Source organism: Sorex araneus, chromosome 9 (genome assembly GCF_027595985.1).
Source record: "Sorex araneus isolate mSorAra2 chromosome 9, mSorAra2.pri, whole genome shotgun sequence".
NCBI lineage: Eukaryota > Metazoa > Chordata > Mammalia > Eulipotyphla > Soricidae > Sorex > Sorex araneus.
Genome location: NC_073310.1, coordinates 3,823,591 through 3,835,653, shown reverse-complemented (window position 1 = coordinate 3,835,653; position 12,063 = coordinate 3,823,591).

The following is a 12,063-nucleotide window of genomic DNA, read 5'->3' as shown; positions in this document are numbered from 1 at the left end:
GGCCCTTTGAGCTCTCTGGCCCTCCGGGCTGGAGTCTATGTTGTAGATTTAGACCTACCAGCAAGCCAGCCGACCACAGTGATTCATAGCAGATTAAAAGCCTGTTCCCAACAAATTTGTGGGTTTTTATTTGGTGTAAAACCCCGGCAAGCTACCAAGACTATCCCGTCGGCACAGCAGAGCCTGGCAAGCTACCCGTGGCACATTCAATAATATGCCAAAAACGAACAGCCTCACAATGGAGACATTACTGGTGCCTGCTTGAGCAAATTGATGAACAACTGGACGGACAGTGCAACAGTGTTTTATTGTGGAACTTGATAGTGGAAACCAGCTCACAGCTTATATCCCCTTTGTGCCAGCAGAGGGGAGCAAAGAGCGAACTTGACTTTGAAAACGTACCCTGCTGGCTCATGCAATGGCAAGAACCTTGCTTTTTAAAAAAATATTTTTAATGTATCTGAGAGGACAGTTTCTAATGGTTCTAAATAAAGAGGAACATAATGAATTTAAAAATAGAACTTCAGGGGCTGGAGATACAGTACAGCGGAGCGCGCCTGCCTTGCTTGCAGCCTGGTTGGATAGTGTATCTCCATCTTTGCTCGTCTGATTGCCTGAATACCAGTGTGTGGATGAGAGAGTGTCCCCCGAACTGTCAACAGTGATGTCTTGAAGCTCAAAGACTTGAGCAATCCAGGTCACATATACTGTCATGTTGCTACTTGAACCTTAACGAAAGGAAACTTTTCATTTGGTCACACCCGGCTATGCGGGGGCAGGGGGCAGTGCCAGGGCTGGAACTCAGGCCGGCCATGCATGTGGCATGTGTAGGCTTGTGCTCTATCGCTTGAGCTATTTTCCTGACCCAAAAGCTTTTTTTTTTTTTTTTTTTTTTTGCTTTTTGGGTCACACCTGGCGATGCACAGGGGTTACTCCTGGCTCTGCACTCAGGAATTACCCCTGGCGGTGCTCAGGGAACCATATGGGATGCTGGGATTCGAACCTGGGTTGGCCGCGTGCAAGGCAAACGCCCTACCTGCTGTGCTATCACTCCAGCCCCCCAAAAGCTTTTTTAAAGTGCCAGAGCTCTGGGGCTGGAGCGATAGCCCAGCGGGTAGGGTGTTTGCCTTGCACGCGGCCGACCTGGGTTCGATTCCCAGCATCCCATATGGTCCCCTGAGCACTGCCAGGAGTAATTCCTGAGTGCAGAGCCAGGAGTAACTCCTGTGCATCGCCGGGTGTGACCCAAAAAGCAAAAATAAATAAATAAATAATAAATAAAGTGCCAGAGCTCAAATCTGGGAGGCAGAGGCCAGAGAGATAGTACAGCCGGCACTTAGCTTACATGTGGTCCACCCAGGTTTGATCCTGGGCACCACATATGGTCCCCCAACCCCTGCCAGGTACACCCTGAGCACTGCTGGGTGTGACCTAAAAAGAAATAAGCAAATACATGTGAGGTCTGTGCTTTACAGCTGAGCTACATCCCTGGCTCCAAAACAAAAACACTGGGGCATACCCTGCTGGGTGTCACTCTTAGTGCTTGGGGGTCACTCTTGGCGGTGTGGGGATTGGACCTGGGTTTTCTCTATGAAATGTGCAGTCCAGCCCTTTGCACTGTCTCTCCAGCCCACGAAACTCCTTAACCTTCCCTCCAAATTTCAGATAGCTTAGGGAATAGTGCGGGTGCTTAGAGTAATGGTCTCGAAAGTATATGGTCACGGGTTCAAAACCCTGGTGTCCTACATGCTCTGAGCCTGATCCTGGCATGCCTGCTCTTTGAGCCTGGGGAACATTGAGGCCAAGAGTGCAGATATTGCGGCCAGCTGTGCGAGTCCAGAGAGTCACAGCTCAAAATGTGGTGGAGCAAGCCAGGTGTTGGATATCATGGGGTTGTCTTTTCCCCCCCACACTCCCCCCTGCCAAGGGAGCGTAGGTGTATTGAGTTACTCCCACAACAGTGCCCCTGAGGCACACCCATTTTCATCAAGCACTAATAATCCTATATTGCTTTTCTCTTTTCTTTATGTCATTTGCAAAATTTAGCAATGGCCCTTTTGTATAGACACAGGAAGACAGTTGATGCTATACTTATAATAACATGGGTGTTAATTGACTCCCAAATAATTTTCACTCCTGAGCACCCATCATACTAACCTGACTCAAGCCTCAGTTGCCCTTACTTCCTAACGCCCCCAAAAGGAGGGTCCCGACTAAGGGCTGGGTAGACCCAGGGCAAGCTGCAAACTACCCTGCATCAAAAGGAGATAAGCTAAGCACCATAAGTATAAAAAGTAAAGAGCGTGGTCATGGAACAAACTCTGTCATGACCCAAAAAGAAGTAACTGAATAAGGACCCTGCTGGGGTTAGGAAAGACTAACCTAGCCTGAGGACTGTGGTCTGGGATATATAGCGAGATGTCCCCAGGAAGAGCCAGCCTTTAAGCTTAATGTATCCATTACTGTGTTCATACAGCATGACTAGAAATATTATAAGAAGTAAATTTATTACGATTGTTTAAATGGATTGCTAGTTGAGGAAAGGAGAAAGCAATACACTCTGGATGGAATCACGTCCTTGAGCGGATCTCCTAGTAATCTAGAGTTACACTCCTTCAGAGTGCTGAACCCTCAGGGGAGATTTTGTCCTTGAGTTAATCTCCTGGAACTTCTCCTGAAGGAGGGGCTTTACATCTGTTTGAATTATGACAATGTTCAACCCCACCTATGCGTACCCCGCCCTTCATGATTTCTATATAACGATGCTGTAAGGGGCAAAAGGGGACTGAAGGGGGGACTGGAGTGATAGCACAGCAGGTAGGGCGTTTGCCTTGCACGTGCTGACCCGGGTTCGATTCCCAGCATCCCATATGGTCCCCCAAGCACCGCCAGGAATAATTCCTGAGAGCAGAGCCAGGAGTAACCCCTGAGCATCGCTGGGTGTGACCCAAAAAGCAAATAAATAAATAGATAGATAGATAGATAGATAGATAGATAGATAGATAGATAGATAAAGAGCATGTGTTCTTGAGGTTCTTGGTTTTTATTTTTTAAAAAAGGGGGGGACTAGAGGGAGGCTAGATGACAGTGATGACTGGAAGAGAGGACTCTGAGACTAGGATGAGACGAGGAAGAAAATGTAACGAGGTAGAGGTCTACGAGGAGACAAGAATAATGGAAATATGATGACTGGGATTACGCTTTGTGCCTTAAGGGGAGAGAACAGACGACGCTGGGGAGGAGAGAGAAATACACTGTCTACCGGCCAGTCCGGGGCCTGTTTCTCCACTCCCCGGCCCTTCATCTGTCCATCGCCGTGGGCCGGCTGGGGGAACGGCTCTCAGCCACCAAATGCTCGAGTCCCGCGTGTGCTCCCACGCCTTTCTCCTTCAAAACTCACAGCCAGGCACGGGTGCAGCCCCCTGAAATTACCGCCATGGCTCCATCCACAGTGGAAGGGCTGGGGGTAGAGAAGGGAATCAAAGATTGGCAGGGGCTAGGGGAGCACTCAATGGTAGAGCACAGAATTCTCATATTTGAGGCTGCTAAGAGGTCAGTGTCGGACATACCCACAGAAAAAGTCATAGAAAACCAGTCAGATATTAAGAAAAAAATTACATTAACCCAGACTGATAACACGTCCTTCGTTTCTTTTGTTTGGTTTTTTTGCTTTTTTTTTTTTTTCCACAGCCAGTGGTGCTCAGGTCTTACTCCTGGCCATGTGCTCAGCGCTCACTCCTGGTAGGTTTGGAGACCATATAGGATGTCAGATTGAACCCAGGCACCCGACCTGCCATACTATATCCCAGCCCCACACCTTGTTGCCTTAACAGCTGTTTACATTTATCATTTTACTCTGCTGCTAATTGCTGTCCTGTGTAGGAGGTTTGCAATACGTGGAAAGACTTGAACAAAATTTATGAGAATTATACTATGTTGCATTTTCCATTTCTTCAAAATTATTACTAGAGCAAATGCCTTAATAAAACGTTTGGAGCTGTGTCCAGAAAGGAATGTCATACTGTTACACCGAAAGCCATTTGGTTTGTTTCCCCTTCAGTTTTGTTTATAGATGTTTGGAAGGCCATTCCACGAGGAGAGTTTAATTTTAGGGCCGCATCTGCTCTGTGTCGCTTTTGAGATGAATCGTCCATCACGGTTTCCACTTGACTCTGACACCGCAGCTCCGAGTTACAGGCAATCTGGCAGTGAGCTGAGCACTTTGTGCTTTTAAATCCTGTTTAACTCACAGAGGAACTTTGTGGCAGAGACAAATACTATCCTCTTCCGGTTGGAGAAGCTGAGGCCCTACAGAGAAGAGAGAATTCTCCAGACACATCCCCGGGAGGCTGGCAGAGCTGGCGATGAGCCCGGCTTTCTGAATCCATTGTTGCCCACTCAGCCATTCTGAAACATTTGCCTGGGCCAGAGAGACCAGACCGCTCACTGCACAGGACAAGTGCTTCGTGTGCAGGAAGCCTGGGTTCCATTCCCAACACTTCATGCTCCCCTGAGCACTCCGAGGGAGCACCTCCTCAGCAGAACCAGGAGAAACCCCTGAGCACCCAAACAAACCCAAAAAGGAGGGGCTGGAGCGATAGCACAGCGGGTAGAGCGTTTGCCTTGCATACGGCTGACCCGGGTTCGATCCCCAGCATCCCATATGGTCCCTTAAGCACCGCCAGGAGTAACCCCTGTGCATCGCCAGGTGTGACCCAAAAAGCAAAAAACAAACAAACAAACAAAAAAACCCCAAAAGGATGTTTTCGTGTGTGTGTGTGTGTGTGTGTGTGTGTGTGTGTGTGTGTTTGGGTCACATCCGGGGATGCTCAGGGGTTACTCCTGGCTCTGCACTCAGGAATTATTCCTGGCAGTGCTCAGGGGACATATGGGATGCTAGAGATCGATCCCAGGCTGGCCGTGTGCAAGGTAAATGCCCTCCCCGCTGTACTATTACTCCGGCCCCGGATGTTTGCTTTCTTATACAAGAATTTTTAGTAACTGTTCTAGGCCCACAAGATTGGGGGTTTCTCAGTCTACTTTGCTGTGCTTTTGAAAGGAAAATCTGAACTCTGTTACCCGTTGCTTAACCGTCTGACGAGAGAAGCCCAGCAGCACACAACAGGCTCGCATGTCCAGTGCTGGCGAAGTCCAGGGATGGGAGGCTGTTACCGAGGCGGGGGCGGGTGGGGGGGGTGTTGGCTGTTTATGATTTGGTGGCGACTGAGTTGGCAGCAGGAGCCCAGTGGGACAGGAGAGCCAGGAAGGCGGGTACTAGGCCAGCTGGGTGCCATGAGCAAGGCTGGCCTGAAGGAAAGCTCAGGCTTCGAATGGGTTGGCCATGAGCAAGGCAGGTGTTCCCCCTGCTGCCCTATCCTTTTGACCCCTGCGTCACAGTTTTGAGTCCACCTGCATCACAGTTTTGAGTCCACTTTGAGATTCAGAACCTGAACACGTCGATATGGGTGTGTGCCACCGGTGGCTCACGCTTAGCTGTGTCTTGATTAACAAACTGTAGCACTTGTATCAAGAGCAGCGTGTGAGGGGCTGGAGTGATAGCGCAGCGGGTAGGGCGTTTGCCTTGCACGCGGCCGACCCGGGTTCAAATCCCAGCATCCCATATGGTCCCCTGAGCACCGCTAGGGGTGATTCCTGAGTGCATGAGCCAGGAGTGACCCCTGTGCATTGCTGGGTGTGACCCAAAAAAAGCAAAAAAAAAAAAAAAGCAGCGTGTGAAACTGTGCTCGGGGGCAAAGGGCACTTGGGGGTCTCCCTCCTGTAGCCCTACCCTTCTTTTACACGAGGGACCCGGCAATTGGACCATGAGGACCTCCAACATGAGGACCTTTTGCCTGAGTAATTAGCTGTTTTCTGTCCTTTCAGCTTCAAGTCATTCCAGTCTCTAGATGGCTCTTGTTTGAAAACACATGTCGGGGCTGGAGAGATGGATCAGCAGGGAGGGCACCTGCCTTGCACGCAGCCTACTCAGCTTCCATCCCCGGCACCCCACAGGGTCCCCTGACGAATTCCTGAGTGCAGAGTCAGGAAGAGCCCCTGAGCATCTCGGAATGTGCCTCCCCACAAGTTTAGGGAACTAGAGGGATTGCACAGTGGATACAGCGCTGGCCTTGCAAACGGCTGACCCGGCTTCATCCCAGCACTCTATATGGTCCTCCGAGCACCACCGGGAGTGATCCCTGAGTGCAGGGCCAGAAGTAAGCCCTGAGCACTACCAGGAACAAAAAACAAAGTTTTTTTTTTTTTTTGCTTTTTGGGTCACACCTGGCGATGCACAGGGGTTACTCCTGGCTCTGCACTCAGGAATCACCCCTGGCAGTGCTCAGGGGACCATATGGGATGCTGGGATTCGAACCCAGGTCGGCCGCATGCAAGGCAAACGCCCTACCCGCTGTGCTATCACTCCAGCCCCAAAAAACAAAGTTTTTAATAAGATAGAGTCCACATATGTCATTTAGTCCTGTAAAGAATGATATTCAATTGTTTTTTTTAGCATATTGTTGGTTTTTATATACCTTACCATTCTAATCCGTTTATATGCATAAACTTGTGGCATTCTTTGCATTCATAATCTGTGACATCACCACTATTTCCAAAATGTTTTCATGACCCCAAACAGGAACTCTTCCTATTAAACGGAAACTCCTGGGCTTGAGCAATAGTACAGTGGGTAGGGCATTTGCCTTACATACGGCCAACCTGGGTTCAATCCCCAGCATCCCATATAGTCTCCCAAATACCGCCAGGAGTAATTCCAGAGTGCAGAGCCAGGAGTAACCCCTGAGCATTGCTGGGTGTAACCCAAAATGCAAAATAAATAAGTATTTTTAAAAATAATAAATAAACGGAAACTCCCTATCTCCTTCCTCCTAGCCCCTGGAAGCCTCTAGTCTACCTGTCTCTGAAGTTGTCTGCTCTAGAGGAGTTGTATCTGGGATCATGTGAAATCTGGCCTTTGGGACTGACTGCTTTCACTAAGCATCTTGAGTGTGGGTGGTGGCATACATCAGAACTTCCGCAGGCACAGATGCGATCCACATTGTGGGCCAAGAAAGCTCTATCCCTGCTGCTGCTGTACATTCAGGGGTGTGCCTGGGAACATCAAAATAAAGGGAAACAGGGACTGGAGTAGAGTACAGCAGCCAGGGCACTTGTCTTGCACAAGGCTGATGGGGGTTCGGTCCCTGGCATTCATATGGCCCCATCTCATATGGCATCTCATATGAGCACCCCTGAGAATCACCAGGTGTGACAAAAAAAAAAACCCTGAAAAACAAAAAAGAGGGGGGGCATTCAAAATGAAGACTAAGGCTTTTCATTTTCTTTCCCCCGTCCTCCCCTCCCCTCAAGATTGGGCCCAGGTCCTCCCATATCAGGGCAGGATCTCTGTTGCTGCACGATTCCCTTACCAACTGCTTCTGAATGAGCGGTTTAAGTTAGGTTGGGGCTTTGAATTCATCCACTGAGAAAAGAGCAGTGCCTTTGATGGGTATAAGTTGTGTAACAAAATGTTACATTCATCTACATTCTTTTTTTTTTTTCACCTGGCTTTGCACTCAGGAGTTACTCCTGGCGGTGCTCAGGGGACCATATGGGACGCTGGGAATTGAACCCTGGTCGGCCGCGTGCAAGGCAAACGCCCTACCCGCTGTGCTATTGCTCCAGCCCCTCATCTACATTCTTGAGCAGAAAAGACATACTATTATGTTGTCTGGGTTAGCAGGCATAAACTGGAATGGACAATGTCTAGAAGTATGTAGTTGTTTTTTTTTTTTTTTTTTTTTGGTCACACCCGGCGATGCACAGGGGTTACTCCTGGCTCTTCACTCAGGAATTACTCCTGGCGGTGCTCAGGGGACCATATGGGATGCTGGGGTTAGAACCCGGGTCGGCCGCGTGCAAGGCAAACGCCCTACCCGCTGTGCTATCGCTCCAGCCCCAGAAGTATGTAGTTGGGATATGAGTTTTTGCGAGGGGAGTGGAAGATGAGTTTGATTCTGAGTGCACTGAGTTTCAATAGCAGTGGACAGTCTGTGTGACAAACAGCAGGGAACTAGAAATATACGTGAAAGGCAGAAATAGAAATAGATGGGGGGGGGTCAGAGCAAAAGAACAATGAGCACGGGCCTTGCATGTGGCTGACCCTTTTTGATCCCCAGCAGGGCATTTGCCTTGCATGCAGCTGACCCAGGTTTGATCCCCGGCACCCCATATGGTCCCCTGTGCCTGCCAGGAATGACTCCGGAGCTCGGAGCCAGTAGTAAGCCCTGAGTCCTCCAGGTGTGGCCCCCAAAACCAAAAATAATTAAACAAAATAGACTTGGGGGGTGGAGAGATAGCTGAGTGCGGGCGGCCTCCGCTTGGTTCCCAGCACTGCATGGGTCCCCTGAGCACTACTGTGAGCAGTCCCAGAGCACAAGGGCAGAAGTAGCCCCTGAGTGAGCACTGCTGGGGGTGGCCCCAAAACAAAAACAAAAAGGAGAGAGAGAGAAAGAGAGGGAGAGAAAGAGGGAAATTGCCTTGTTATACCAGTTTTCCTGGATGAAAAAGGAAAATCATCTGGAAGGATGACTGTGTTCTTTCCGTCCAGCTGTTCAGGATACATTATTTGTCCTCAAGTTACTTTTTCACGGAAGGGAAAGCTATTACTGCCGGGAGGCACTTAGGGGATGTGAAGTGAGTTTCCCTGTGAGCAGTTGTGCTGTGTTTATCCCGACTACATAAGACAGATGTGCGGAACCTGTCAAATGCAGCTGGGAAGGACTTTCAGTCTTCGGCAGCTGCAGGATGCTTAGAAGGAAACTTAACTGGAGCAGAACATTCACATTCACAAATTGTTGCTTCAAGCAGGTTCAACAGTCCACATTACTCTCTGGAGTTACACTGCGGCTCCCCTAAAGGTTCACAGCAACTGTCTGCTCAGATCACCCCATCCCGGGCCTGTTTCCTCACTTTTAAATAAAGAAATGCAACCAGAAAGATAATAGAGCACAGGGGCTGGAGTGACAGCACAGCGGGTAGGGCGTTTGCCTTGCACGCGGCCGACCCAGGTTCGATTCCCAGCATCCCATATGGTCCCCCAGCACGGCCAGGAGTAATTCCTGAGTGCAGAGCCAGGAATAACCCCTGTGCATCACTAGGTGTGACCCAAAAGGCAAAAAAAAAAAAAAAAAAGTTAAAAAAAAAAGATAATACAGCACAGGGTCAAAGCACTTGCCTTTCTCCTGGGTTCGATTCCTGACACGGTGTCCTGAGACTGGTCCCTTTACCAGGAGTGATCTCTGAGCACAGAACAAGAAGCCTCTAAGGACCACCAAGTATGCCCCCCCAAGAAAAAATTTCCACAGGAATGAATTCTTCTTTTTCTCTGTCTTTGTTCTAAATTTTCTGCCTCTTTGGGGTGGGTTTATCTGTTGCACACATGTATTTTAGCATTATGGATAGGAATAATCAACTTTTCTGCCCTTTTTAAGCCCTGAGCACCACAGGGAATGCTCTCCACCAAAGAACCCCCCCACCAGAAATTATTTTCATTGAATCCAGTTTATCAAAAAAATTTTAAAATCATATGAAAAAATTTAAAGTGTCAAATTTTCTTGACATAGTATCATATGAAAGTTATGTTATAATGCAATTTTTTGTACTTAATAAATAACTTGTGGTTCTTCATGTGGCATATTTAGAATAAATCTGCATTCATGGAAGAATTCTTGGAAGTGGACCATTTGTCTTATATAAATTCAATGGTGTGTCTTAAAAAAAATCAGCTCCCAAAATTTAAAAAAATGGGAAAAAAACCCAACTCCATTATCTTATAAACAGACATAAAAATAAGGAGCCAGAGAATGAGCTCAATGGGCTGAGCACATGCTTTGTACGTGGGAGGTCCAGGTTTGATAAACAGCACCTCATGATCTCCTGAGCGCCACCAGCCCGGACACCGAGTGCAGTGTAACCCCCCAGCACTACTGGATGTAGCTCCAAACCAAAATATATATTATGGGGGTCGGGAGATGAGGGAGGGGACCTGGGGACTCTGGTGTGGGGAAATGTACACTGTTGAAGGGATGGGTGTTGGAACACTGTGACTGAAACCTAATCATGAACAGCTTTACAAGAATCTATCTCACAATGATTCAGTTAAAAAAAAGTAAAATAAAAAATAAGATTCAGCACCCATTCATGATGAAATCCCTCAGTAAGATAGATTGAAAGGGGGAAAATATGTATTATAAATGTAAATTAATGAGTGAAAAATGTTAATCCAGGGATATGTGGGAGGTTTGGTGGCTAAAAGTGCTGCCCTACATCCCCAAGGCCATTAGTTTGCTCCCCTGTGCTGCCCACCTGTGTTACATAAGGTGGTGGTAATCCTGCTCTCTGGGAAGTTTGGTTTGCAACTCTGGGCACAAGAAGATGGCAAGGTACAGCCTGGCTGTGACTCCCGGGGGGCACATGTGCAAGTACAACCAAGAAAAGTGCAGACTTCAGCCAAGTGTGCAAGCAATGAAATCTGACGTGCAATCCTCAGCAAACACCACAGGTAAATTTGTGTGAGAATCACAATCAAGCGTGTTCAGCAGCAACAAAGAGAAGAGGGGAATAAATAGGAAAATCCACTTCTGGGAATGTATCCCGAGAATGCAAAAAAGCACAGTAGAAATGACATCTGTACCTGTATATTCATTGCAGCACTGTTCACAATAGCTAAAATATGGTAACAACCCAAGTGCCCTAGAACAGATGATTGGTTAAAGAAACTTTGGTACATCTACACAATGGAATACTATGCAGCTATTAGGAGAGATGAAGTCATGGAATTTGCTTATAAATGGATAGACATGGAGAGTATCATGCTAAGTGAAATGAGTCAGAAAGAGAGGGACAGACATAGAGGGACTGCACTCATTTGTGGAGTATAGAATAATGTCACATGAGGCTGACACCCAAGGATAGTAGGTACAAGGGCCAGGGGAATTGCCCCATAGCTGGAAGCCTGCTTCATGAGCGGTGGGGAAAAGGAAGATGGAATAGAGAAGGGATCACTAAGACAATGATGGCTGGAGGTATCAGTTGGGATGGGAGCTGTGTGCCGAAAGTAGATAATGGACCAAACATGATGACCTCCCAGTGTTAAAATGCAAGCCATAATGCCCCAAAGTTGAGAGTATGGGGAATATTGTTTGCCATGAACGCAGGGGGAGGGTAAAAAGGGGGGGTATACCAGGGATATTGGTGGTGGGGAATGTGCACTGGTGAGGGTGGGTGTTTGATCATTGTGTAATTGTAACCCAAACATGAAAGCTTGTAACTATCTCGCAGTCAATAAAACTTTAAAAAATTTAAAAAAAGAACAAATAGGAATCCATTACTTGTTTGTACTGTAATGTTGGATTTATCTTTAATTAAAATTATTTCGGTGAAGGGGCTGGAGAGATAGCACAGTGGGTAAGGCGTTTGCCTTGCACACGGCCGACCCAGGTTCTAATCCCAGCATCCCATATGGTCCCCTGAGCACCGCCAGGGGTAATTCCTGAGTTCATGAGCCAGGAATGACCCCTGTGCATCGCCAGGTGTGACCCAAAAAGCAAAAAAAAAAAAAAAAATTATTTCGGTGAAATTTAATAAAATAATATTTTCACTGTTTCTTTCCTGGCTGTGATTAGACCCTTCTTTCAGGATTATTACTGATGAGAAGACAAGTCAGACTGCAAGAAAAGTATTTTTTTATACAATAAAATATTGTTATTCAACCTGTGAGAAGAACCCCTAAAACTCAGGAGTAAGAAAATGAAAGACTAGATTTAAGACGGGGCAACAGATCTGAACAGGCTCTTCACCAGAGACATGTAACAGGCACATGAGAGGCTCCACACAGCAAACGCAGGAGTACAACTTGAAAAATACACACGGCTAAAATCCAACTTAACCTTTATTAACTCTGACCCAGCGACTTAACTTCACAGGGCAAAAGAGGCGCGTTAGCCTCCGAGCCAGATGTGAAAACCACCTGACGCCCCCGGTACCCACACAATTCGAAGAGGA